This window comes from Aulonocara sp. 'chitande type north' Nkhata Bay, linkage group LG14 (genome assembly GCF_057382095.1).
Source record: "Aulonocara sp. 'chitande type north' Nkhata Bay isolate Kocher_YH1m ecotype deep benthic linkage group LG14, A_spYH_male_GT1.1, whole genome shotgun sequence".
NCBI classification, from domain to species: domain Eukaryota; kingdom Metazoa; phylum Chordata; class Actinopteri; order Cichliformes; family Cichlidae; genus Aulonocara; species Aulonocara sp. 'chitande type north' Nkhata Bay.
In genome coordinates, this window is record NC_141357.1 from 24,622,990 (window position 1) to 24,650,835 (window position 27,846).

At 40.7% G+C, this 27,846-nt stretch overlaps 1 protein-coding gene across 2 annotated transcripts in view; it reads left to right on the forward strand.

Moving 5' to 3' along the window:
* The window catches only part of sipa1l3 (signal-induced proliferation-associated 1 like 3), an 89,613-nt gene that overhangs the window by 20,238 nt on the left and 41,529 nt on the right, over positions 1-27,846 (forward strand). The window lies entirely within an intron of this gene.

Genomic DNA, 27,846 nt, shown 5'->3' on the forward strand with positions numbered 1-27,846 from the left:
TTCAGAGTATCCAGAGTTTCTTGCAGAATTGGACTGTATTTGAGGTGTTAATGATGCAGGAAACGGGTGAGAGCATATGTGTGCAAAAGGGGGGCACAGCCATGTTTTCTTAAATAAATTAATAAGTAACACTGCATTCAGTTTGTGACAATGAATAACAGCGCTCCCTCATGTGAGTCTCATCCTGTGGATGGAGTCCAACTTCACTGTCGTGGACCAGTGATGATGGTTGCTGTTTCTGCTCTGCAGCTTTGGTAAACTCGGGGTAGTGGTTGTGACCACTTAAAGCCCCGGTTCTCCACCTGCTGCAGGCTCTGATTGCACAATGTCTACACAGGGAGCTCACATTCTCGTCATCATCATGTGATCATTATCATGTGATACCAGAGTGCGATGTGTTGCAGCAACAATGTGAAATAATTGTTAGTGAAACTGATTTGGCTGCTCCTGCGTTAACGTTTCTTAGCTTTGAGGTGAGTGAAGCCAGGACCAATAGGACCAATGGGACGCAGTTGAGTGACACAACAGGGTGGGAACTCATCACAGGGTTCAGAACAGCAGAGTTGGAGTCTGTGTGACAAAAGGAGGAAACACCCCAGATAATTGACTGACCTCCATGACTGAGTAGCAACTGAGCTTTGAATCGGAGAGCAAGGCAACTGTATAATAGTTAGGTTATTAGGTCATTGTGTCTGACAAATATATCATTCATTTCCTCAGCATCTATTCCAGAGTTTTGAAAATGCATAGAAACAACCCTGAAGTGGAGAAGTGGTTAAAAAATTTAAATGAATAGATGCGGGGGAGAATATAGGAAGCATTGATATGGAAGCTGTTTTATAGCACTTAATACAAATGCTTAACAAATACAGAGTATGCATTTACCTTAGAGATTTACCTCTGCTGCTGTTTGCGCTGGTTTAATTTCCTTGCTGTTGGCTGCAGTCTTTGTTTCTCTTTTCTCACAGCTACAGTGCTTTCTGCAGCTCTGTGTTTCAGCTCAGTCTCAATGGACCTACTGTACTCTGTTTGCGCTCACCAGTCCTGCAGGCAAACAGTGCCTGGTCTCTGTGGGGCCTGGGACCTGCTGAGATGCAGTACTTCAGTTTCACTGTAGGCTCATGTTACCACAGTGTCTGGCTACTGGCATTGTGTTTGTGTGCGCACATGTGTGTGCATACAAATGCTCGAGAGGGACTCGAAGTTGACAGTTTGCATGTTTTTTTTTGTTTTTTTTCCCCCCTTATTATTCTTGAAGTCACACTCGTGGATAAAAGGTCACCAAAATGTAAAATTTTAGATATTTTAGTTATAATTTTAGATCAGATTCTAGTTATAATTAGAGATGGACCGATCCGATATTACGTATCAGTATCGGTCCGATACTGACCTAAATTACTGGATCGGATATCGGAGAAAAATAAAAAATGTAATCCGATCCATTAAATATCACGAAAGCACCTCACAAAACTTGCAACACGCCGTAACTCGCCTCAGAACGTTAGCACGTCGGAGCAGTATGCATCACGTGATAGAGCGGCTGTGGCATGCGGGACCTGTTGGTGGTCTGGATAGCATGTGGAGCTTCGCTAGCAACCCGCCATTTCATCTCCGACAAAGTTATTCCCGAGAGAAGTAAAGCAAGTGTGTAAGTCCATCTCTGAATGTTTGTAAAGCATTCCTGCGTTAAGCTTAACAAACGATATATGGAGCGACTGCCTCTTCTTGCTGCTACTTCAATCATGAAACTGCTTAATGATCAGCTGATCGGCTTTTCTGTTGCGAGTCAGTCTCTCTTGTTTGTTTTTGGCCCACTTTGCACCAAAAATAGGAAACCAGTGGATAAACAACAGCAGCACATTTAAGCTTGATAAGCTGTTGTTAGAATTTATTTAATATTACTTTCTACACCAGGATCTTTTTCTACGTAGCTGACGCTGGTAGCTGTGCAGGGGCGGATCTAGCAAAGTTTAGCCAGGGGGGCCGATAGGGCATTAACAGGGAAAAGGGGGCACAAAGACATACTTTTTTTTCTTATTCTCATTTAAAATGTCTAGCTTTTAATAAATAATTATCTGACACCCAAAGTTTTAATTTGATGTAAAATGAATAGAAGTCCATTACTGTATATAGTAACTATTAAGTCTAATATATATATACCCTAGTAAGCTATAGTACTTTTTCCTTTGGGAAGGTACCATCTGTGCAGTCTGCAATTTTGTTGAAGAAAGATGTTGAATCTATTTAATATTTTAATATATTGAAAAATAATTGATTTCTGTGCATTTTTTTTTCCACACTGCATCAAATTAAGGTTGATTACGTCGATTAAGCATCATGAGGTGGAGGGTGGTTCCCTATTTTTTATTTATTTATGTGAAATATGAAATATTTTTTTTTGCATACAGGTATAACAGAATAGCTTTAGTGTAGTTGTTGTTTTAAACTTGAGTATGAACTTATACAAAATGCAGCAAGATATTTTAAAAAACAGTTTTGTTGATTAAAACACACTATATCGGATTAATATCGGTATCGGCAGATATCCAAATTTATGATATCGGTATCGGACATAAAAAAGTGGTATCATGCCATCTCTAGTTATAATGCCTATCTATTCAAGTCAGTTCGGTATTCTAAGCCAGCGGTCCCCAACCTTTTTTGCGCTGCGGACCGGTTTATGCCCGACAATATTTTCATGGACCGGCCTTTAAGGTGTCGCAGATAAATACAACAAAATAAAACTAGTACCGGTACCGAAAAACAGAAGATTTATTCATAACACACGTGAAAAGACCCAGGAAAACCGAGTTAACGATAAAAGCGATAACAAAATAACGCTGAAAACCGATAAAAACCCTGAAAACCATACATTTCACACCTGAGCCTCAACTCTCGTGGGTGTGTTCCAAAAGACTCACGGACCGGTACCGGTCCGAGGCCCGGGGGTTCTAAGCTAACATCGTCCCGTGTTAGCGCAGCTAGCAGGAGAGCTAATATAGGATGCAGAGAGCAAAGAGCTACCATCATGGAGGATATTTACAAGCTTTTAATTTTAATTGGTAACTGAGGTTGAGTGAATGGGTACGACTGGAAAGCTCAATGACGATAGTTTGGCTTTTCTCTGACACTTGTTTAGTGTCATTAGTTGTGCTTGGTCAGAGAGTTTATGTAAGGAGAAGTTAGAGGATAGTGATTCCCCTTCCTGAGAAGCTTTTGTTAAATTTAGAGTAACGACATGTTATTGTCAACTTGTTTAATATGCCTTATAAAATATAAAAGAATTGCTCCCAGTTTCTTCCTTAGAGTGAGGAAAACAGCTTAATTTGTAACGAGTTGAATTGATGCCTGAACCTAGAAATAGAAGGAGCTGGATCAGTGACAGCAATAGAGTGAGGGTGATGCAGAAGTTATGAGAAAAAGAGCAGCAGACACTTGTGAAAGATAGATGCACCCCCTCTGGGTAAGGAATGCTTGGTGATGGCCCTCCATTTGTCTCCAGCGGTGTCTGGATGAAGTTGCATGTTCACATTTTTGTGCATGTCTTTTCTGTTTCATCTAACTCTTTACCTCGGCCTCCAAATATTCTGTGGGACTGGAAATTGCTCCCCTTGGCTGGTGTTGGCCGACAGAGGGGGGAGAAGGAGGGGGAGGGGGGCGGGCTGGAGCGATTATGAGACTTGGGGTGTGCTTTAACCCACTTAGTACACCATCTCAGGGTCTCCTGTCAAAACGGTGAGCTTAGTGCTTTAAATCCTCCTCCCAGAGTGAGCTTATAGTTTGTTGCTTGCGGCTGTTCTTTGTCTTACTGCCTAGAAATGCTATCTGCACACTTTTCATCTTTCTTGAAAATTTATGTTTATTTGTATCAGCATGCTGTTTTTATTTGCCTTATAAGTGGATTCATGTGGGTGTGGATCTGTCCATGTAGTGTAGAGAATTTTGTTTGAAGTGTGCCTCCTGGTTTGTCTTCCCAGTGTTCAACGCCAGCACCCCCCTTTTCACACACAGTTTGTGCTGGGCTAGCCTCTGCCCCAGGGGTCTGATTATAGTCTTGTCCATCCTCTCCCAGCTATGCTGGGCTTCCTCTCTCAATAAAACAGGCTCATAAGGCCAAGTTACTTGCATTCTTTATGTGCAGCATTCTCTCTTGTTTTTTCACATGCATGGATGGGTTGCACTGAGAAATGTAGACCACCACATCATTTACAAAGCGAAATTGTGCACAATGCTTTCACTGTGGCTGAGTACTCATGAGTAAGGCTGCTCCATTATGGTTATTTTGGACCCTAATGTTTAAAATGTAATTATTTAATGCAGTTATTCAAACTTTTGAACTTTAAAAAGCTTGTGTGTGGGATTGTCTTTAAATCTAAATGAAATTTTTTTTTTAATAAATACAGGGAAAAAGAGGTGAAGTTAGGGGTACACAAGGCCGACTGGTTGGGAATTATGTTTCTGACCCTAAAGCCTAGTTTGTACGGGCAACCGCCAGCTCCTGCTGGCCTGCAGCCTCCACCCTGATGTCTATGGGGATGGAGTTTTTTGCAAACTATGAGACCTAAACAGCAGCAACAGGGAGAGCAATAAAGAGCTGATGACCAACTGATAACACTATCAAACACTACCAAAAGTGGACCGGGTGAGAGACCTGGTGATTCACAGATAAAAGCAGCTGTAATTTGTTTTGGTGATCTGCTCCATAATCTGATCATCCGATGATCGCTGGTCGGTGTTATCACCAAAGTAGTGTTTTCTGAGCTCTGAAATGTGTGGTACAAAAAAAAGACTCAACAGTGTTGTCTCAGTAACTGGTAAGCGAGAAACTGCTGCTGATAGAGAGATAAATGTACCATAATTAGTGAGTATACATGGACAGACATCAGCTGAGCAACTAAAACGATATTTGATCATTACATATGCTGTCTCTTTAAGTTATTACTACAAGTCTGTAGCTCTGCTGTCCTTCTGTCACCTTTCTCTCCTCCACCCTTCATCACGTTTTTTACATACAGCACTTTTTCACCAACAGAAATGCCTGGCAGGAAAAAAGTTAAGGAGACACAATAATTCTGGCAAAATAATAACACAATTTTCTGCAATTGCACATTTATATTAAGCTCAAAATGATTTGATGATCGTCGAGCCGAGATATCATTGTCCTTTGGGACAGCTCTAGCTGTATCGTTTATGATCCTTCCACAGTTTCAGCTACATAATTATTTTATGTCCTTATTTTTTTCTAGATAGTCTGTTGACTAAAGGGTCCCTTTCCATTATCTTGGCATGAGCTGAAGATTAAGATTTGGTGGCAGGAAAGCACACTGATGTAAAGGAAATGAGTTCTCTTGGAACACAAGACATAAAATTAATGCAAAAAATATATTTTATCCAGATTATTATTTTCAGAATTTTCAAAAGCCAGTAAATTAAATGTAATTTAAATTCCAATAAATTGCGTTTGAGTTTTGTTTGCCAGTATTAGTCATTCACAAAACAACAGAATACTTTTGTGTTTTCCTGCAAATGCAAACTGAAGAGCAGAGGGGAAACAAACAGTTGGGGGTTGGCTGATTCATCGGAGGGGGTGCATTGTTAGAACAGCAGCCTTGTCATTGTAGGTTTAAGTCTGGACTCCTCCCTACACACACACACACACACACACACACACACACACACACACACACACACACACACACACACACACACACACACACACACACACACACACACACCCCTCCCGGCCTTGTAGCACAGAGGAGTCATGGCAGAATCGAGGTCAGCCAGGCAACCCAGTCCTTATTTTGTCGTCTCCCCCCCCCCAAACAAACAATCTTCTGTATCCTCATATCTGTCCTCTCTCCCTCTCTGACCTTCTGATTCAGATCAGTCAGCCATGTCTTTCTCCTTCTTCCTTTTCATAATGTCTCGCCTCATCTCATGCTCTTGCTTGGGGTAGTTCCCCTTGTGTCTGTTAAAATAAGGCGGCAGGGTGAGATTTATAATTAACAAAGGCACTGGCACTGAAAGGGAGAGCTGTCTGGAAGAGTGGGGATGGTGAACAAATTGGCCTTTTTAAAAAAGATGATCAGAGATGCTGAAAGAGGGACAGAGGCCCAGTGAGTGATGCGATCTAAAAAAGGTTGTGCAGTTTTTGTATGCAAGTTTTAGCCAAGTGTAAGCTGCTTAGCCATAGCTGAACTCTACTTTCACACAACTTACTGCATGCAACCCTTCATGCATACTGTGATAAGTTCAGGCATCCATGAAGAATCGTTACCATCACATAAGAGATCTTTGTACCCTCAAGACTAAATTGTCGCTGGTGGAATTACTGTGTTGCTGTACACCCACAATACAGTTCAGTGTTTTTTTTCCTTAAAGAAGTGCTATAAATTCAGCTTATTTTTGTCACAAGGTTTTTATTGCATGTCTCATAAATGCTAACATTTCATGTAGTGTTGGGCAACTCACTGTTATCTTTCAAGGCGTAACAGGCAGCTGACTGTACAGCTTTGAGCCTAATGTTTACATGTTTGTTAGAGCTTAATAGCAGACTAGGGCTGCCACGATTTGTCGACTAGTCACGATTACGTCGACTATCAAAATCGTCGACGACTGATTTAATAGTCGACGCGTCATTTGAAGCTTTGTAAGATCACAAAAGACGCAGGAATAAGTGGCAGGATTTAAGAGTGTAATAACGGACTGAAACAGAAGATGGCAGCATTGCATGTACAAGGATGTCAGCTACCGTTAAACCCCGAAGAAGAAGAAGAAGCAGCTGTGTCCCAGAATTCATAGCGCGGCCCAGCGCAGTTTCCAACAATGGCAGCAGCTAGTTAGTTTTAATGTTACTCTTATTATTCTTTCTGGGTCACAAAATAAATGTTTAACATATTTTCAGGCGAGAATGTAGCTGTGTAAACCTCAAATATCTGCTCAGTTTATCAAGACACCACATATTTTCAAAAGCGCTCCGACGTTTTCGGAGACGTCTGTTACCCACTAGCTCGTTAGCGAGCCGGGGGCTAGGCTCACTAGCGCCGTGAGAACACCGGACTCCCCGCAAATCGTTTTCAAACCCACCGCCGTCTTTCGCTACTCAGGTTAAATATATATATGAGTCACTTAGATAACTTAAAATGTTATTGTTTGGCTTTTTTTTTTAGTATTTTATTTGTTCCTGAGTAAATCAGTTTGGCTGAGATTAAAGTTATAGTTTAATCACAGCTGAATAAACGTCAAGCAGACAGCTGATTATCAGAAGTGTGAGATGCTGGAGAATTTACTCCAGTGTCCTGTTATATTTTAGATAGCAAGGAGTTTATTAAACTTCACCGAAACAATCTGCAAATTTCATTAAAATTTAATAAACTATCATCTTGTCTTTATTTTTAGTTAGCACAGACCTTAAACACTTAAAGCTGTAAGCTAATGATAGTTATATGAGCAGATGCTGCTGGTGCAGTAAGCTGTAGTTTTACGTCCAATGGATGATGATCTGATTAGTCGACTAATCGCAAAAATAATCGGTGACTAGTCGACTATCAAAATGATCGTTTGTGGCAGCCCTATAGCAGACTATTTCATCTTTTGGCTATGTGGTGTTGTTAAGGTTTGTTTCTTTATTATTATGAAATTAAAGTGCTTTTGTACATTATACACTCCTAACAGTAGATGAGCCATTGTACAGGCTCACTTATACGGAAACAATCATTATACTATAATGAGCATTGCGCATGTATGCCTGTATGTTTGTTTGTTGATCTCCTCCTAGACTGATGGTTCAATCTTGATGAAACTTAGCCTTTAAACAATCTAACATCTATATCTGTTCATAACAATGATATAGTATTTGATTAAACCATTCACATTAAATAAAAAGTACTGTTTCTGTTTATTTCTTTATAGAAACTGGGCAATCGAGGCCAATTCATGACTGTATGCTGTTTTTACACAAAATACAACTTAACGCAATCACAAGAGATGGCAGAGAGAGGGTAATCTTTCCAGACATTTGCATGCATGGTTCCAAAGAACCACGATCAACATAAAAGGGCAAAGGTAGTTTCTGCGAACAGCAGGTGTGGCCGTTGTTTCCTTTGAGGTAAAATGCTGGCTTGTCCTTTCAGGCATTTTCACATTTATATCTATGTTCACAGTCAAAAGGCCCTAGTAATTGTTGATATACAATACGAGGGTTAAAGTGTCTCAACTGTGGCAAAATGTTTAAAGTCATGTCTTTTTCTCTTTCAGTGACTCTGTAAATGTAGTTTTAAGCATTGCTCAGAATTTTCTTTAGTAGCAGTTAACAACGTTTGCAAATAACAGAAATGATATGTATAACAACAACAGCCCCATCTTGTACCATACAGACCATAGAGCCTTTGGTACTCCCTTATAAATTACATGTTCCTATTGCATTTATATAGTATAGTGAAGTATAGTGAAACTGCCAGATTCTTTTTAAAATGGGCATACCATCCAGTGCTAGATTCTTAAAAAGGATCATCTCTGGTTTTGCAGAGTTTGTAGACATAGGCTGCTTTGATCAAGGAAGACAGTTGGAGAGAGGACTGCAGATTGAATCAAAGCCATCTCCATCCTTAAGGAAGCTGAGGCTGAGGCTATAAGGCACGGCCTGGCCAGGCCTGGCACAGTATGGTTGGTTAAACAGATGGCACAGTGCAGGTCAGTGTAGTGGAGGGAGGGACGGTGCAGACAAGCTTTTAACCATCTGGGCTCCAAGTAATGCTGGCGCCGGTTGTCTGTGCTTCACTCAACTGGTACCTGCTTCCTGACGAGTTAACGATCCCTGTTGGTATATTATATTGGCTCCCTGAGAGTCATCAGTGTGGAAACGAATAACTGCTACCAGAACCAGGGAATCACCGATTAAAACGTGAACTCTATTTTTTCTGTGATATAAGTCTTTGTTTTTCCTTAGATATCATTACATTTTGCTGTCTGACATCCATCTCACTCACAGCATTTCATTGTAGTTGACCTCTTAGTACTTAACATCTTAGTATTGCTCAGTGAGTTGTGTCAGGGTTTTGTCTGCGTAGTGAATAGCAGAGATAATCGAACAGCAGTAACCATGAGGTGTTTGCACATGAGCAGTGTTGTTCTTGTGTAATTATTGGAAGGCATTACAGTTCAGTACAGAATAATAAACAGCAGCCTCTCCAAAAAGTCTCTCTCCCCGTGCGCAGAGTTCCACAGTCACGGACTATAGCTGACAGCGGTAGTCTCCATGAGTGTAGTGACAGGAGTTCTCCACCTGCTTCAGGTTCTGGTTATAATGGTCCTCAAGCAGTTGAGGTCTGTCCAACTGAAGCAGTTAGTCTGTCCAACCATGGGTACTGGAGACTTAAGACAGCTGAATGACAGTATCAAGATAGACCTACCCATAGAAAACTCTAGGAGCTAGCTGTCTGCAGTGACTAAAGTTTCAAAATAAAACAGAGAGGATTGTCCAGTGTTACTCTGTTGTCTTTGATAGATTAATTGTCACTCCAGGAAATACCTGTGAGAAAAACCATCCACTGCTGCTAACCTCTTAATGATCATTTTAATGGTGTTTACCACAGACCTACACCATGAACAACAAATGGCTTGATTCCAGGAACTAGTCAGGTTCTTTTTCACTTTACACACACAGACATAACGAGATGAGCATTAAATGCTGGTAGGTGGATTTTTTTTTATCACATTTAAACAGAATTTCCAGTATTTCCGATCCTTGTTATCTCCTAAATATAACTATATTAATTGTAGAGCTACGAGTCAAGTCCAGCTCCCAATGAGAACCAACTGTAGTATTTTCCAGAGTGGTGAAATAATTCTCTGAGGGTATGTTTTTCTTCTCCAATGCGCTGAGAGTTGGCTTGTATCATCAGTTTGGGCTGAGTATGGTTGGTAAACCACACGTCTGAGAGTTGCGAAATATCCCACATTTGATTTTTGTATGAATTTGAAGACAAGCTGTTTGTAGCTTATTAGAAACCATGATCATGTTTGAACCAGTCACTCTGTGAATCACTCCTTTGACGGTCCTCCTACATTACAAGTAGAAATGTGGAACTGACAGTTTCACTGGGAACAAATCATTGTTCCCTTTTTTTTCTGTCATTTATTCAGTAACGCACTGAAAAGGGCTGTATGGTTTTGGTATGTGTATTATAGCAATTTGAGTTCAAGGTGATGTGGTGGAACACAGCTGCCAGCCCTCAGTTAATATTTGACTCTGTAAGTGTGTAGTCACTGGCAGGAGAACAAACTAAAACAGTCTAATGAAGTCTTAGTGGAAGAAGGGCTAGGCATAAGTACAAACTTTCTCTCCCATGTTAAAGCTCCTCCAGCTGCCAGTGAGTGTGCAACACCTGTTCTCCAGGTCTGTGTATCAAACACATTGGACCAAAACCACAGAACTACCGGTAAGTGGTTGGTTTGTGGCTCCAGCAGGAGCTTCGTCAGATGCATTTGCATTGTGAATTGCTGCTGTGACACATTGTCAGACAAACAACTGGGACTCAGGCCACTCATCGAGGACCGGACACTGTGCTGTGGTGTTTGTCATCACTCCTCTTCTCCGCCCACTGCTTCGTCCATCTGGCAACGAGAAAGATTTTTAAAAAGAATGGTATAACAGAGGTTTGAAGACTTGTAAAATGTGTCGGGGCAGATAAGAAAGCTGACAAGAAAAACATGAGGAAAAGATAGAGAAGGAAAGGTGTGGACTGAGAGTAAAAGTGTGTGAATGTGATTCCAGGTTATTCCTGGCTCACGATGGGCCTTTTAAAGGTATGCATTATTATGTCTGTATACAGTTAAAACATAGAATCTGGCTTCTTGATTAAACAGAAATATGTGGATTTTCTGGCTCCCCCCCCCCCCCCCCCCCCCAAATTAAAAACTCCACTTTCAAAGAACTTCTTATAAGTCAAAATCCTGGTGGTTTTTCTTTGGATGAAAGCCAAAACCTTTCCATCTTTTAGATGCAGGAGAATCTGTGGATTGAGTAACATGTGATCCTGTGACCAGCTTATCTCATTAGCCAGGTCTTACTCGGAGACTTTGAAAGGAGTGCACCACGGTTGTTGTTTACAATTTCTCACTCTACGCAGCTTGAGTTAAAATCTGATTTGTTACCAGTATTTTTGTTTTTCATCTATAAATTTGGCATCTTATTTCAAAAACAGAAGTATTGTTATCACCACCTTGAAAAATCACCTGAGAATTACACGAACAGCCTCCCAGTTTCTGTTTTGTATTCATTTAGGCGGTCATATTTAGGCCAGCATGCTGCCTCTATAAATGCCAAAACGAAGTGTTACTCCGTGTTCGTGGAGTTGCACAGTGACTCATTTCATAGTGAAACTCGACTGCCCAGTTTGCGAACGCTCACCCTTGCTCTGTTGTGTACGCTGTATGGATGGAGTAGTATTTCCTGTTTTGCCAGGTGTGTTTGGACTGTTCGAACATGTTTACAAGAAAGTGCGCCTAAGAGTTATAGACATGCAAGTATGCTCACCCAAAAATTTCAAAAAGAAAAAAACTGCTCTTCGTATAACAAATGCAGCAGTGAGAGCACCATCACTCTTCTGAGATTGTAGAATAACCAGTAACTTTCTAAAAGAGGGAAATGAAATCATGAAGGCTTTACTAAAGATCTAAACAAAAACAAAAAAAGACACCAATAACAGATCCACGCGGCCTTAATGTGTAATTATAGTTATAGATGGAGGACTGTTCCAACTAGAGCAGGGCGATATGGCCAAAAATATTTATCACGATATATATTTGAAAATTTGCGATAACGATATAACTGACGATATAATTGATGCGAGACAAAATACAACTCCACAACATTACTCGCGCAAAAAAACAACCTTCCATTTATTTTCACTTAAACAAGAAGCTGGTTTTTATGTACATTAAAGCTTTATAAAAATGTAACAGTGCAAATGCAAATTCCTTGCTGAAAATTTAACCAAAAGGCATTTCCAGTAGAAATGGGCTGACATATCCTGAGCATAACCATGTATAATATCCACTGAAGTTAAAAAGAGGTGCTTTGCAACATTAAACTGCAGTGTGCAGTACGTATTTTTCGGACCATAAGGTGCACAGGATTATAAGGCACATTAAGCGAAACAAAGCAGTCAGATAAATCAAACTTTATTAAACTCATTCTTCTTGCTTCCTCCACTTCTGTACCATTGATTCATTAATGTTGAATTCTCTGGCAGCTGCTCTATTCCCATGTTGTTGCAGTATATTAATAACCAACCTCGTATTGTGGATGGATTATCTCAGTTGTTCTCCTGACTGAAGATTGGTCCGTTTACAGCATCCTGTCATGCGATTGCATTTGTCTCTAACCATGAAGAACCTTCACGTTAACTTTTATAAGTGGAAAAGTGTTAGTGTTCGTCCTCCAGCTTCACTGTTTATGTTATGCTAACATAGCTGTGTCGCTAACGATCACGTAGCACATCCTTATATACCAGCTAGCCCAACATCAGTAACCCTACAAACGTCACTGCTGTTTAGTTTCCTGTCTTCATTTATGTTGGAAGTGATAGCAGAGCTGTACGTTTGAATTTTTTCAGAAATCTCTCAGTCAGAACATGCTATATCATGCTTACTAGCGAAACTAGCGAGCTAACTTCCGCTAGCTTCCTGCTAACTTCTAACTCCGTTGAATGTAATAACTTTTGTTTTCATGGATGCCTGGAAGTTAAACTTCATAGTTACACCTGGTAAAGCAGCAATGCTGATCGTTTTATTAAAGATGAAAGAATTTAGACAGTTTTTAACTCTCAGTGATGCTGCAGTGTTCGTTTGACCTGAAGAGGGGGGGTTTAGGACCCAGATTACTCCCAGATTTAAGAGCATCTTAGTCCGACAATAACGACGGCCGCTTGCATGTTCTGCAAAAAAATGTGCTTTGTCGTGTATCTGACGGACAAACACCAAACCAGTTCCACATCACTGAAGTTGCACCATTTTTACAAACCAATTCTGGTTCATCGGTTTCACTCAACAATCGGCCATGTGCGTATGAAAACAAAGGCACTGCGCATGCGCGTTTTACTCATATTCTATCGCGATATTTCATTTTCCTATCGTTGCCTAACATTATACCGGTATTACCGTGAACGGTATAATATGGCCCAGCCCTAGTTCCAACTGTTATATCAGCAGAGCTACAGAGCCTCTACAGCTCCTCAGCAGACAAGTGTATGTCTGGCTCACTCACTGTGAGTACAGCACGAGTGTACCAAAACACTTGAAAGTAACACTTTGGTCTAAAATTAACTAGCAGTCTCACCAGGTGGGTCACATACAAGAGGAGTGGTCCCCATATGGTGTGCCTTAATGCAAGGCCAGGTGTGACTCTGGGATTTTGTGACAAGCAAACATTATCACTGCAGCTGTACAAAGAGTAATGAATGAAATTTTAATTTTTAGGGTCTTTGGTTAGTAAATATCAGGAGATGACATTTGTGAGAAAATAAAACTGATCACCTTTTATGTGAAAATCACTTAAAGAATGAAAAGACAACATAACGATGGAGGACTTCAAGATGATGGCATATTTGCTGCTTGGTGTAAAGTTGTTTTTTTTTTTTGTCAGACTCGGGGAACGTTCCCTTGTTGCCGATTCTCAAAATCGGCAACAAGGTCTTAATTTTCGTGGAGTCACTCTCATGATTCATCGAGTGATGCCATTGACTAGCCAATCAGTGGCATGCAGTCTGTTTACGTTACATTTTCAGATCCACACTTGGAACCCTGGTTGAGCAGATACTAAAAAAGTACCTGGTACCAGGCACTACCATCTATTGGAAAACCCTAAAAACTGAGCCAAGCCGAGCTAAGTGGAAAGGCTATAAGTGATATGGGGAATAGTGCATCATGCTAGATGATGCATCATCAAGTGCCTTGATCGGTGCAATCAGAAGAACTGATAAAAATCCAGATGGCATTTTTTGCTGATGTGAGTAAAAGTGTGCTTTGATTTAAAATAAATAAAACATGTTAATGTGCACTAGGAAATGTATATGTAGAATATGATTAATGACAAAACAAGAGAACGTCATCTGCATATAATCGTACCCTCTACCTTGATTTTAATTTATCCCCTGAAATGTATAGATGTGGAAGGACTGTATAGCTTCTACAAGTCCCAGCCCGATCCCTGCTACAACACATATCTTGGATTTGTTTGATGATTATGCATAGAAAAATAGCTACATGGGTGAAAAGATTTGAAGTCTGCCAACAGAACTTAATCTTAATCAATTTAAATAATACCACAGCCACTTTGTCAACCGCACATTGGGGAGACAAACCTCTTAGTGATTCAAAACTTTCAAGAAATCAGTTGAGTTAAAAAACCGTAACACCAGCTCCTTCTCATATCAAGGCTGGTTTTGTCCTTATCAGTTCTGTTGGTCTATTCACAGCAGAGTCAATGCAGAACAATTTGTAAGAAGAAAAACAAAACAAAACAAAAAAAGGTTAATATAATGGCTGGAGGTTTCAGAGTCTGAGAATTTGCAGTCAACCTTTGAAAATGTACCCGAATGTGTGTGAAAACATAGAGGATCATATTTGTGGGGTTCCCCTGCACATTCCTCCTCCTTGTATTTTCCATGTATTTTCCTGTTAAACATTTCCAAGTCTGCTGCTACCCCCATCTTCTCTGAACGCCTTTTTGTGCCCGAGCCTAGCAATTTTTCACCAGCCTGACCACAGACAGTGAAAACAGTCTAGAGTAAGAGACATGACTCAAGCTATATATACAGCTATATATATAAGTTTAGCAAAATAATGGTTCTTCTTAATTTTAACGGAGAATTGTTTCTGTTTTCTTTAGGTTACGAATCACATCTAGTTCGTTTTCACAATCCGGTATTCAAGGGTGGCAACCATAAATTTTTAGAAAGGAGTTAGAGGAGAGGGAGGAACAAGGGAGTGGTAGATGTGTTTTTAATTTCCTTTAGCATGCTGCTGCTGCTGTTGCTGCCTCTGTCTGCAAGCCCTGTGGCAGATTGAAGTCTGGGTCAGGACAGGGTGCGGGGGTTGACAGTCACCCAAATGTAGCCGAAAAGATGTTGAGTGAGGACAGGAGAGAGATGTTTAAAAGAAACATTTTCTTGACAGGAGCTAATTCTGCTAGCAAATGTCAACCCTCAGTCCTTACATTGCAATAGCAACAACTGTGTGTACAAGCGGTCACCTACCAGGGTCTATAAACCTCATTCTTTCCACCAGAAGATTCATATCTAGTCATTTTCTTGCTTTTCCCTGCCAACATCTGAACTTTAGATTGTTCTGCTTTCTGGCTGTTTATGGCTGTCAGATAGTACATATACTACCATGTATAATGTGTGCAGCACGTAAATGTGCTGTAAAAAGCTCACACTCTCTGTACTTTAGTGCACTCTGTTTTTAAAGAGCAGACTTGAGGTTTTCTATTGGACTGCATATGCCTAAGATCTTTTTTTTATTTTTACACCACAGTGACTGTAGAAAGTTACCCCATTATGGCCCCCACGCACATGAGGAATATACAGAGAAATAAAGGTTTTAATCCCAGCTGTTCATAAGGCCATTCACAACTCAAAACTTGAATATAATTAAAATAATGAAGCAATTTGAAGTAATGGCTCAGTCTTATAAAAGTAGTCAAGTCTTGCCTTCTCCTTGTTAAGTTCCTCATTGTGAAAATGTGTTTTAGTGTGTTTAGCAAGTTCGCTAAACTTGCGCATATAAAGTTTGAGCCCAGAGAATTTGAAGTATCCCAGTCTACCTCCGCCCCCGCAAGAAACTAGACCACGCTTCAGCTTCACAGCCAGTTAGTGCTTTCTCCTCTTTCTTTGGGTGAATGGAGAAACTATAGGTGCTGTTAAAATTCATCCATACTCAGGAGAGGTGCAGGATGGTGCGAACACGGATCTTAACCATTCTACTGTGTGAGGTCATTAGTAAAATGTATTTTAGAAACCTTACAGACATCTCTCAGTTCTGCTTGAGGCTGCATTTTAAGTGTAAGATATGTTCCACCACAAAAACAGTAATGATTTTAACAAGAGAATGGCAAGGGCTCTCTTAGGGCTGTAAGTGTTGAGATTCACCTACAGCTTACAAATAAGCTAATGCTTACACGTTCTCCTGTATCACAGCTGTATGTGTGAAACTTGACTGTCTTTCTTTTATCTGTTTATATCTGTTTGCTTCTCTCTTACTCGGTGTGCTCACATTTACTGTATTTTAACACAGCTGAATTCCCAGCAAACCTGTTCTCACATACATATTTTTTCTGTCCTTTTCGTCAGACAAGAGAACGACCATGAAATGTTGACTTTAACACGGCCCATTAACTACAGGGAAAAACACACTGGTGCCATTTACCAAGCGCTGTGCTATTCTCTGGAACTTTCAGTTTACATTGTGGGAACATGTGAGACTGACATGAATTTGTCCTGAAATGGAAAAGTGATTTAAGGTTAAAGTCAGCATTCTTGTTTTCTTGGGAGTTTGTGTTATTAAGCTTTGTTACTCTGTGTGAGCTGTGTGATAGGGACACTGCAGACTGCATCTGTCATTGAAGTAGAGGTGACTACACCTTGAAGCTGCAACTTGACCGGGCGTGAGATGAATTTAAAGCCGGTGATTGTATTATCCAGGTTGGTATACTTGACTGACTTCATTTGTGAGGCTGATACACTCAGATGCAGGTATTGCTAATAAAATGATGAAAAGTTGCATACAGTAATCTCCAAATCCAGCAGTGGTTAAACGCTTTCTCTTGCTCTGAGATTAATTTGACCTTACAGTATTACACCCACAATAGGCCAAGCCATTCCCACACTTCATCTTGAACTAACCCACAATTGTGGTACAAACTGTCTGCAGAGATAATCCCAGAGGAGTCCATCATTTCACAGGCATCAGAGGAACCGGCAGGCTCTATCTCTGACCGCTATCTTTCAGCCCTGACATGCTTTCCCTCCACCAGCTGAGCTTATCTAGGCCATACAGCTACACAAATACTGGGTGGAGGCAGTCAAAGTTTTCAAAGAGATCAGACAAGAGGCACGGCTTTATTGTAAATCATATTGTTGTCACTGTCTTGATTTTCAAGTGTAGTGACTTTTTTTTTTTTTTTTTTTAGTCTTATACAAAGTCTGACCCCCTCCCCTTAGGTAAGAGGAGACTAGAGGTAACCGAGGGGGGAAAATGATCTGCATCAGTTGGGCTTGTTTCTGAGAGCTCATGTGTTCCTTTGAGAGCTCACCAAGTTTTTGTGGAATAATGTCCTAACTGCCTCTTCTTTCAATGGTGCTATGGGGGGGTTGGGCTCAAAACAGTGAGAGTCTGAGTGGAAAAAAAAGTGAAAGAGAGAGAAAGACTAGCTGAATTTGTCTCAGAGGCCTTCTTTGTTTGCCTACACTGTAACCCCATCTCTCTCTCACACACACACACACACACACACACACACACACACACACACACACACACACACACACACACACACACACACACACACACACACACACACACCCCTTGACCCTGTGCTCTTTTGCTATTGTCAATATGGACCAGGCTGCAGAAAAGAGGACACCAGTGTCACTTCTCATTAATCAGCAAAACTGACAGGGATGGCACTCAGGGTACTCTTTAATCTTGAAAACAAGGCATGTTTACCAGCAGAGCGCTGAGCTTTTGTTCACGTTGAGTCAATTTCCTTATTTAGTGCAAACATTAAAATTGTTCTGCTTTCCAGCAGGTTTCTGGCTATTTATGGTTGTCTGTCTATTTTTATTTATTTATTTTTTCCATGGCCATTCACCAGCCACCATTGTTTTTTGGGGTTTATTTTTGTTTTGTCAAATTGTGGAAACATGGATTGGTCTGTATTTTTTTTTCTTCTTCTAGAAAGTCTTGGGTTGCCAAATCCAGCTCTTAGCCTTAAAACCCTGATTTGGCTCATTTTTGTGCCTGCACTGATTAAATAATCTGTTTTTTGAGAGAAGTGCACGAAGGAGTGGGCTTTAGGAATTTTTTGATTGAAGCTTAACCCGAGCTTGACCCTTGCTGATCCGGTCACTGGAAATATTGTGATGAACCCTTAATTCGAGTGCTTGGCCACTGTGGTCAGGAGGCTGTTGAATGAGGGCTTGCATCTGTTTACATCAGCCCCACAATATCCACCTCAGAGATGGTGTTTGTGAGACTGCGTGCACTTCAGGGACTCGAGAACAAGCCCCGGCCACTCTGACTGCCCTCTGAAGAAGATAATTTACTTATGGCGATCAATAATCATCAGATAAGAATCAATACAAGACTCTCAGGTTGTTTTTGATTGCGCTGACTGCTGCTGGTGGAAATCTTATACACGATGAGAGCAGTTCTTTCCTGCCAGATATAGTGTTTCTATAAAAGCAAAGCTTCCAGAGGAAAACCACGACTCTGTCCCAGCAGTTTGACACATCTTCTCTTCTCCCTGCTGGAGGCTATCTTCCTGAAGCATCATCATCATTTAGCCTCATTAGTCTGTCACTGCCCTGATTTGGTTACAGGAAGAACCTTGAAATAACCAGCAGAACACACACAGACACACTGAGGCATCACCACTCTCCTGCTCCTGCCTCCTCTTTGAAAGCACTGTTGTAGAAAGATAGCTAAGACAAGTTTATGAACAAGTTTGAGAAACATAATCATGTTTTATTTTGCCATAAGTGTTATATCCAGCTGCAGGCCAACCTGAGGTGGGGGTTTAACACAGAGAGAAACTCAGGAGTGTATTTACCTTTCCACCATTAAAAGAAAGTAACGTCGATACACCAGGCGGAGAAGTAACCTTTCATTGCTTGGTTTCTTTTTTACTTTTTGTTTCAAATTTTTTGTAGTTGAGGTCCTGGTAAAGTGAGGATTATACACAGTCGCAAATAGCTGTAGATGAGCAGTCATTCCTGTTGTATTTCTTTGAAGTCCACTTAACATAAAGGGCAGATGTTTAGATGGTGCATAGTTGTGTAGTTGCTCCATAAACGAGTCTGTGGTTTTACAAAAAAGTGGCCCTAAATTGGACATTCGCATGGAGTCTCGCACTCACCATCTGAAATGTGCATCACTATGAAATGAGCAGAGCCACGGACGCAACAACCAAAACGTCTACTCATGATGATATCTGGAATATTTCAGTTTTCTGGAGATAGTGTTTTCTGTACAGTGAAATAAATAAATGTAAAGTCATTATTCATTCAAAGATACTTTGTAAAAATAAGGAAATAAGACCCAATATTCAGTAACACCCTTCAGCACTTTAAGAAGTATGGGGAAATTAGACCTGCTTGCTTTCTTGGTGAGAGTCACATGGGAAAATAAGTACTGGTAGCAAATAAATATTAAATATGAAGCTAAAGCCATTTTTGTTTGTTTAAGGGATGAGAGAAAAATTATGGCGTTAGTAGAATAATTGCACCCTAATCCCAATCAGATGGCAGATAATTTTTAGGAGTGTTACAGGTTCATAAACAGTCAAGAGAACTGACATAGTGATGCTGTAAAAATTTGGAAACAGCAGCACAAATCACAGATGTGTATTTGCTGCACATCACGGTCTTTCTCCTCCTGCTAACCTAAGTTGTTGAAGGGGAAACGCTAATGCTAATCAGTATTGTGCTAGACAGATTGAATATGACAGATGGATTTACAGTAATTGAAACACCGTCACGATCTGCCTTCAGAGCTGTCGTCTTTTTGACAGGTGAACAAACATGAACATTATTCCCAATTAGAAAGTCATGTGTCACTGACAGTGTGCAGTGTCAGGCGTGCCTCGACAACAGTATCTCCATAATGCGTGATCATTATTTTAGTATTCCGTCAGTAATTATTAACTACAGCACTGAAGTCTTTGTCAGTGTCCAGGTCTTATTCGGAAATGTTTAATCAAACTGGTACCTTCTTTTTTCAGTTGTTTTGATAACTAAACGGAACTCAAGATACATAGAATTCTATTTATTTCAGATGATCTGTGGCTTGTAATGTAATTCATCAGCATGCATTAGTTTGGGTAGTTGCACGTTCAATCACTCACTGCAGAAATGTAAATGCAGTGATTTAATAGAGGGTGCTTTTGGAGTTTGGAGATTTGTATTTGATTAACTTGCCTGTTTTTCACCTCTCCACCAAACTTCACTTGGCCCTGCCTCGATTTGATTTGAACCCAGGAACTGCCAAACCAGTCCATCAAAGCCCCTTTTGGGCTTCTTTTATGGTCAGGTTTCTGGGGGGATGTGCCAAGTGTGGTTCAAGGGAGGGGGAGTTTTGCCTGATGTTTGGAGGATGTGTTAACCCTTTTTAAGCAGTTTGAGAGTTAGTTCATTCTCTTAGAATGGAGGTAGATATCTTTTTCCAATATTGAGTTATTGCAGTTCTCTTAAACTAAGCACTGCTACAAATTAGTTTAGTACTTTATTGTAAGTTAATTGTAATTTCCTGGAGTGGGTGGAGCTACTGACTATAAAGGCAGCAGTCTTGAGTTTCAGCAGGTCTCAAGATGTCCTGCCAAAGGTTGTGTTGAAAAGGGGTATAACTTAGTGCAGAATTGTTTTTTGACAGTCATATTCAGTTTTGGCTGCATTAAAGCCACTTTATTTCTGCCTCTACTGCTCAGCCATCCCTCATACGAACCTCCTGAGCGACATGTGAATTTGTGTACAGTGACTGATTTATAAAGTGAAGTCCGGGCTTTGTTAAACCTGCAGTGGAGGAAGTACAAAGTACTGTTAAAACCTCATTCAATATTCATCATGAGATAATGAAACAAAAATAAATAATTTATTTAATTAGCAGTTGAAATACACAGTTAATCTCTGCACCGTTATATTTAACTGCTGAAGCAAAATGCCACTGATTTACTGAATGAATGTTAAACTTTAGATGTACCTTAATATAACATAGGATAAACGCTACAGTGAACACTCAAGCCTGTTCTGTCTGTGTGAGTCAAAGAATTTTCCTTGTGTGCGCCTTTGAATTAATCAGTGAAAAGCTGCAGTAACCCTCAGTTTTCCCCTGAGACCTCTCTGTGGGAGCTGCAACAGCTGTGAAGGTGTAAGGCACCCCTAGGACCTGTCGCTACAGCTGCAGCGCCACAACACACACGATGTCTCACACTGCACGTCCATGAAGGCCAAGGGCTGCAGTCGGCCTCCTTTATTGTCTGTTTTCTGTATGGTTTTGCATTGGGAGTGTCCGATTTAATACGCCATCCTTTCTAAGATAGCCCAATCTTTGCTAATGAACGTGCTTAATGTGCTCCTCAGCATCTTTTTTTTTAATCTAAATTACCAGGTGGGAATTTCCCATGTTTGAATTGTGCATAATGTGCTGTGATCAAAGGGGCTCTGGAACGATGGCTAAAATTAAAAACAGAACCAGATCCTGATATGTGGTCTCTTTATTGGAATGTTTGTGTGTGTTCGGGTATGCAGGGAAAAAAAACCTAGGTGGGTAAAGATAGATATTATCCTTACACAAATTAATCTCTTTCAATGTTTCAATATGTTTCGCGAAGCTATTTTTAGTTCAATGGTGGAGTTTCAGCCTGTATCTGCCCTTTACAGCAGAGGAACATGTGTAAGTCTTGTCAGGAATTTGCCTTCTGGCCTGAGTTTGGATGAAAGAATCTGTGATCTTGTGTCTGATCTGCACGTCACTGCACAGAGATGCATCAGGCAGTTTGTTTGACAGTCAGACAAAACAGGGCCCAGGTCTCCACCAGATACAGGGTAGCTGGCTGACAAGATCTAGATGGTAATCGATGCTCCCACCAACGCAGATGATATGCCTTGAAGAGCTGAAAGAATGACTGCGTGATGAGAAAATGTCTGTGTGATGAAAAAATTCCTTTTTCATGAGATGAGCACTGAACATGCAGGCTGGTCTCTCTAAGAAGCCATACTCATTTTATTGCTAAAAGTGAAGGTAACATTATAGTACATATACAGGGTTTCTCTTTGCTCATGTGTCTTGACTGTTAAACAGAAATGTCTGTTATGCTTGGGTAAATAAAATCCCAATCAGCAAAACTAGTTGTCATATTATTGCAATGTGTGGCTGTAACTAAAACCTCTCTTCTCTGTGCAGGAAAAAACACCGTGATCAGTGGGCTAAAGATTGCAGTTACATGGTTAGGAAGAAAGAAGGCAGAAAAGGTCACTTTCTGTTGGGACAGCCATATTTTTTTTTATTTTTTTTATTTATTTTTTAATAAAAAATGGTCCAGTATATCATCTGCTGAATGAGTTCATTTTAAAAAATAAGCGAAACATCTTTACTTAGTGTTTGAGGGGTTTGACCAGCTCTTATTATGGCTGCAGCACAGATACGTCAGGGTCATTTCACTTAGTTACCGACCTTCCTAAGCACAATTATTTGACTGTTTTCCCATAGCCTACCAAGTACTACAATAACACAGTAGTTCACAGGGACATCCCCAGTTTATCTTTCCATGTCAATATTTTTCCATCACAGAGCAATAAGCGCATGAAAGTTGTGTAGCATCTTAAAATCAAAAGTCGACTGCTGTTGTGTATGAATAAAATAAGACAATTTTGCTTGGGCAGCTATTTTCATCTGCTAGTGGATGGGGAGAGCATCAGGTTTGAATGTCTAGTCGACTAGTCTCGCACATCCCTGCAGTAAACTTCTAATGAGGAAATAAGATTTAACTGTCAAACTTTTCTGCTCTTTATCAGTAGTTATTTTGTCACCAAGTTCAAACACTGTAGATCAGGGGTCGGCAACCTTTCTGATGAGTGCCATCTAAAATTTCCTCAGATGTCAATGTGCCATATGATTGCATTAGCAATAAATTTAATAACGCTCTATACTAACAGTTACACACTATATAGAACAACTTTCTAGAATTCTATTTGTTCGCAGATGTTTGCAGCTATCAGCGAATAGTTATCAGCTATTTTGAAACAAAAAAAAAGACACTTTTTATCCATAACAAGAACTCCATAACAGCAAATGAACTGTACAACAGAAAATGCAAATGCTATTTATGGTCTCCTCACAACAACGATAAGAAAAATAAACTGGGCCTATGGCATGTTTGTTAATACAGGGATACACATGTTAATGTGATCTCTGGTCTCCCACTCAGAGACACAGGTCTCCAAGTGTCGAGCATTCAGACAGCTACCTGAGGACTCTCTTCATGTGAGAGAAAATCTGCTCACACAGATATGTAGAGCCAAATACTGTCAATAAGGCCTCTGCAATGTTCTGAAGACAGTTAAACTTGTCAGGTAGTGATGTCCAGCAGGTGAAAATGCAAGCTCCATGAACACGCACAGCTATGGATTCCAGCTGCGTTCGTAGTTCTGCAACCTACAGAGTTGAGGTTTTCAGTTCAATCAGCTGCATTTCGATGTCGCATTAACTGGCATTAACTCAGCCAGTTAATGCGAGACAAATCCAGCTGCTCATTAAAGCTTTCTGGTTTGATCAGTCTTGAGTCTACAGATGTATCCGTGTATTTCTTTTGGTGCTGATACTGCGCTGAGCAGACAGCTCCTGAAGCATTTGAAGTGTCGGAATGTGGAAATTTCAACATCGCTTGGAAAAACTGCCAGCTAGCAACGTCCCTCTCACCAGTAGGATAAGTTATTTTTAGCCAATTACAAGTTGAATCTGGTAGTTGGGGTTGTTAGCTAAGATACCGTCATTAAGAAGCGGCACAACTAATGTGTCTATGCAAGCTCATTTGCGATGTGCACCGCTGGCCCGGCCATTACTTTTTTAAATGTACCTTCTGAGATTAATTCACTGCGTGCCATGCCCAGGGATGGACTGGGACAAAAAATCGGCCCGGGCATTTTGACTAGAAACCGGCCCACCAGGTATTAAAGCCATAAAGCCTTTGAATAAAAACAAACGCTGCTGTGACAGGGATGTACACTGTCTTGTTGGTATATGTATGATTTCTATACATCTTATGTCAGATAAAAACTTTGGTTGTAAGATTCAGATAATTATTTATTAAAAGCTAAACATTTCTGGGGTGGAATGTGTCAAACATCTTTTTAAAAATGGTACTTTTATGTCTGCTGCTCAACTGGAAAAGGACTATGGAATCTCCTCCAAGACTAATTACTTTAGATATTTCCAGGTTCGGGACTTTGTGAAAAAGTCATTCAGCCCCTCCCTCAAGCTTCCACAAAGCGGATGGATAGACGAGTTGATGGACACAGATCCGACTGCTAAGGGGACAATCTCCACGCTATATACACATATTCAGAATGTGGCTTCCCCCTCCCTGGACAATGTAAGACGGAAATGGGAGGAAGAATTGGGGCTGGACATTTCAGAGGTTGACTGGGGGGGGGGGCTGTAGATCTAGTACACTCTGCTTCTATATGTGTGAGACACGGATTGATACAGTTCAAGGTGTTGCACAGACTGCATTTGTCAAGGGAGAAACTGGCAAGAATGTACCAGGGGGCCGATCCGACCTGCCCCAGATGTAAACAGGTACCAGCCAACTTATGCCACATGTTCTGGTCTTGTTCCAGGCTGAAAGACTTTTGGGCTAACATCTTTAGAACATTCTCATTCATTTCTAATAAGGATATGGAACCAATGCCTCTGACAGCCATCTTTGGTGTGGCACCGAGGGAAACTCAACTAACAGCCTCTCAGAGGAAGGCAATAGCATTCGCCTCATTGCTGGCTAGGAGATTGATTCTACTTAACTGGATAAAGGCAACACCGCCATCCCATAAACGCTGGGTGGAGGAGGTGATGGCACACCTCAAATTAGAACATCTCAGATTTACTATACAGGGCAACACCAAGAAATTCTTTAAGGTCTGGCAGCCTTTCATTTCCTATTTTTGAAGATGAGTTTCCTTCCACTCCATAACTGGCAACTCCCCCCCCCTTTTTTTTTTTTTTTTTTTTTTCCCCTTTTCTTCCTCTGTCTGGGTATAGTTTTGTCTTACACTGTGCGGTAGGACTTGAGTTCGAGCTTTTCTGTATGAATGATATGCTTTCTGAAAACTCAATAAAAACACTTTGATTATTAAAAGCTAAACATTTTAAATGAGAATAAGAAAGAGACACATTTCTTTGTGTCCCCCTCTCCCTGTTAATGCCCTACCTGGCCCCCTGGCAAAGCTTTGCTAGACCCGCCCCTGCACAGTTACCAGCTGTCAGCTACTTAGAAAAGTATCCTGGTGTTATTTGTCTCTCAGAAACGGTTCATAATTTCCCTTCAACTCACTCATGTCACCTAAAAGGTAAACCTGTTTCTCCATCACCTGTTCAGCTCTGATGATTCAGTAAGGACATCTCCTGGTTTCATCTTCATGTTTCCCTCTCACCACATATTCAAACCGATATCATGACCAGCAGCTTTTACGGCTGTGGCTCCAGCAAACATCAGCTGATACTAGAAATTAATATTAAATAAATTCTAACAACAGCTGATCAAGCTTGAACATGCTGCTGTTGTTTAGCACGACATCCGCTGGTTTCCTCTTTCTGGCGATAAACAAACAAGAGACAAAAGCTGATCATTGATCAGTTTCATGATTGAAGTAGAAACAGGAGAGAGAGGGGGAGAGAATGAGAGAAGGGGCAGCTGACAGCATAAAGACACAGAATAACTCCAGCTTTGTGTCTTTTTCCATTGTAGCTGAGGTACGGGACAAACTGTGTTCCTTTTCTATATGTGTGAGACACATATACTTTTCACCTCAATACGTAACACGTAATATTTTCTCTGAATGCAGGACGATTCCGTTTTTTACGGGATGGTTGGCAACTCTACTAACTGACCTTAGTGAACTTTATTTTATTCATATCAGTAACATCATAGCACCCAGCCAGCTGTATAGAAACTCCGTCATGCTAGCTAGTACGCAGTACGAGTTATTGTAACTGATTGTAAAAAGTCAGCATAACGAAAATAAACTCCACCTAAACTTGGTTTATATCTGATCCAGATAGACTGCAGGTCATAACTTCTTACCTGAAGTTCAGTTCACCACACTCAGACCGGTGGCCGCCTCGGGTCTCTCCTCCTGCCTCCCCTTTCCCTCATCCACCTGCAGGCCTCTGTGGCAGGTCCGCCATAGCCACCACCAAAGAACTGAGTTATTTTTACACATCAACCAGCATCTGGCCAATCCACCACCTTTCATTGTTTATACTGTTACAAAAAAAAAAAAAATCATCGGCCCATAAAAATGAAAAATCACCATTGGCCCACCGGGCAAAGGCGCGATGGCCAGTCCAGCTATTGTCGTGCCATCAGTTAACCTTTCCAGGGTTGCCAACCCCTGCTATAGATATAAAAGCCAAGCTCAAGAGTTTGATGTATGGCTTTTAAGTCCACCAAAGATTGTGTCCTTCACGACCATCCTTATAAAATGTCAGGAATTTGCCAGGCTGAATTATGTTATGGGAACAAAAACAAGTAACAGATCCTGGAAGTCTGCTGATGTGTGCACTTTTCTGCCACTCGGCTTTTTCAACAGTTTAGAGGCCATGCAGTCCTGCTTCGGTGCTCATGTAGAAATTGTTGTTAGAGATGGACAGACTATATAGTCCTCAGTGGAAGGAAAAAACATGTCTTAGTATAGTAAAATAATAAAATAACAGGATCAACTCCAGCGCCTTTAAAGATCTTCAGCTTTGGAGAGTGGAACCAGCTGATGGACATGTTATCTACATTACTGTGCTGGGCCTTTATTATTTACTGCTCTGCTCTCGGGTTGTGTGTCCTGATTGCCTGCAGCCGACCGCCTACACTGTACATCTTCTCGCTGTTGCACCTTTACGTTCCTATAGCAACCAGCACCAGCATAGCGATTAAACATCTACAGCAACATTTCCAAGTGGTTTTGGTAAAAAGGAGCCCCTGTGTATTACACATGACTTCATCGCTTATTTTCCTCCTGTGTTGCCCAGACTTTAAGCCCACAGTCTGTGGACTTCATTCACTTCTTAGACATTAAGAAATGTGTGATTTGAAGTTTCTTTTTTTAAACCTGCATGTGATCACTTAGCCTGATTGTTGATGTTAGGGTAATTGATGCCAGATAAGAGTTGCCCTGGTTGTGTTTAAGTTTATTTCATGATTTAACATTATGGAAAGAAAGACTGATAGAGTTTGGGTGTTTTTAACGTAAAATGCTTTGAGTAAATGGTCACAGCCTGAATCTATTGATGGATTTCCTTAGACATGATGTGAGCTGAGTCATACCCTGCTTGTGTCAAATAATGCAAACTGAGCACGCTTACACTGCAAATACATATGGGTACATTTGCATGGGAGGCTCATCAGTCTCAGATTCGTATTGATTAAATGCCCAGCCCAGCTCTCACCCTGATGTATTTGTCATATGCAGTGATATCTTTTTAAGACAGTGGGACAGAGCCATACATCATTATCGTGTGACACATAGAAGAAGGAAGCAAACCAGGCTCCTTTTTTTTTTTTTCTTGCCTTTTCTTTTCTTCTCACCCACGGCTTCATTTTAATGTGAATTAATTAAAGCAGAGGAAGACAAGAGGGGTCATGCATGGGAACAGAGATGCAAAAGGGAAGCTGCCATGTCTCCCCCTCCCAAGCATTAGAGTGTGAATGGGGCTGTCCACCCTCTCTGTAGGGGGCCTCCCTGTCCTGAAACATGTGAGCTCATTACACATTTCAGGCTCCTGTTTGATATGTAAACATGAAAACGTACACACAATATTCTGGAATCTAGATATTAGATCTAGATATTTTACAGTGTATGA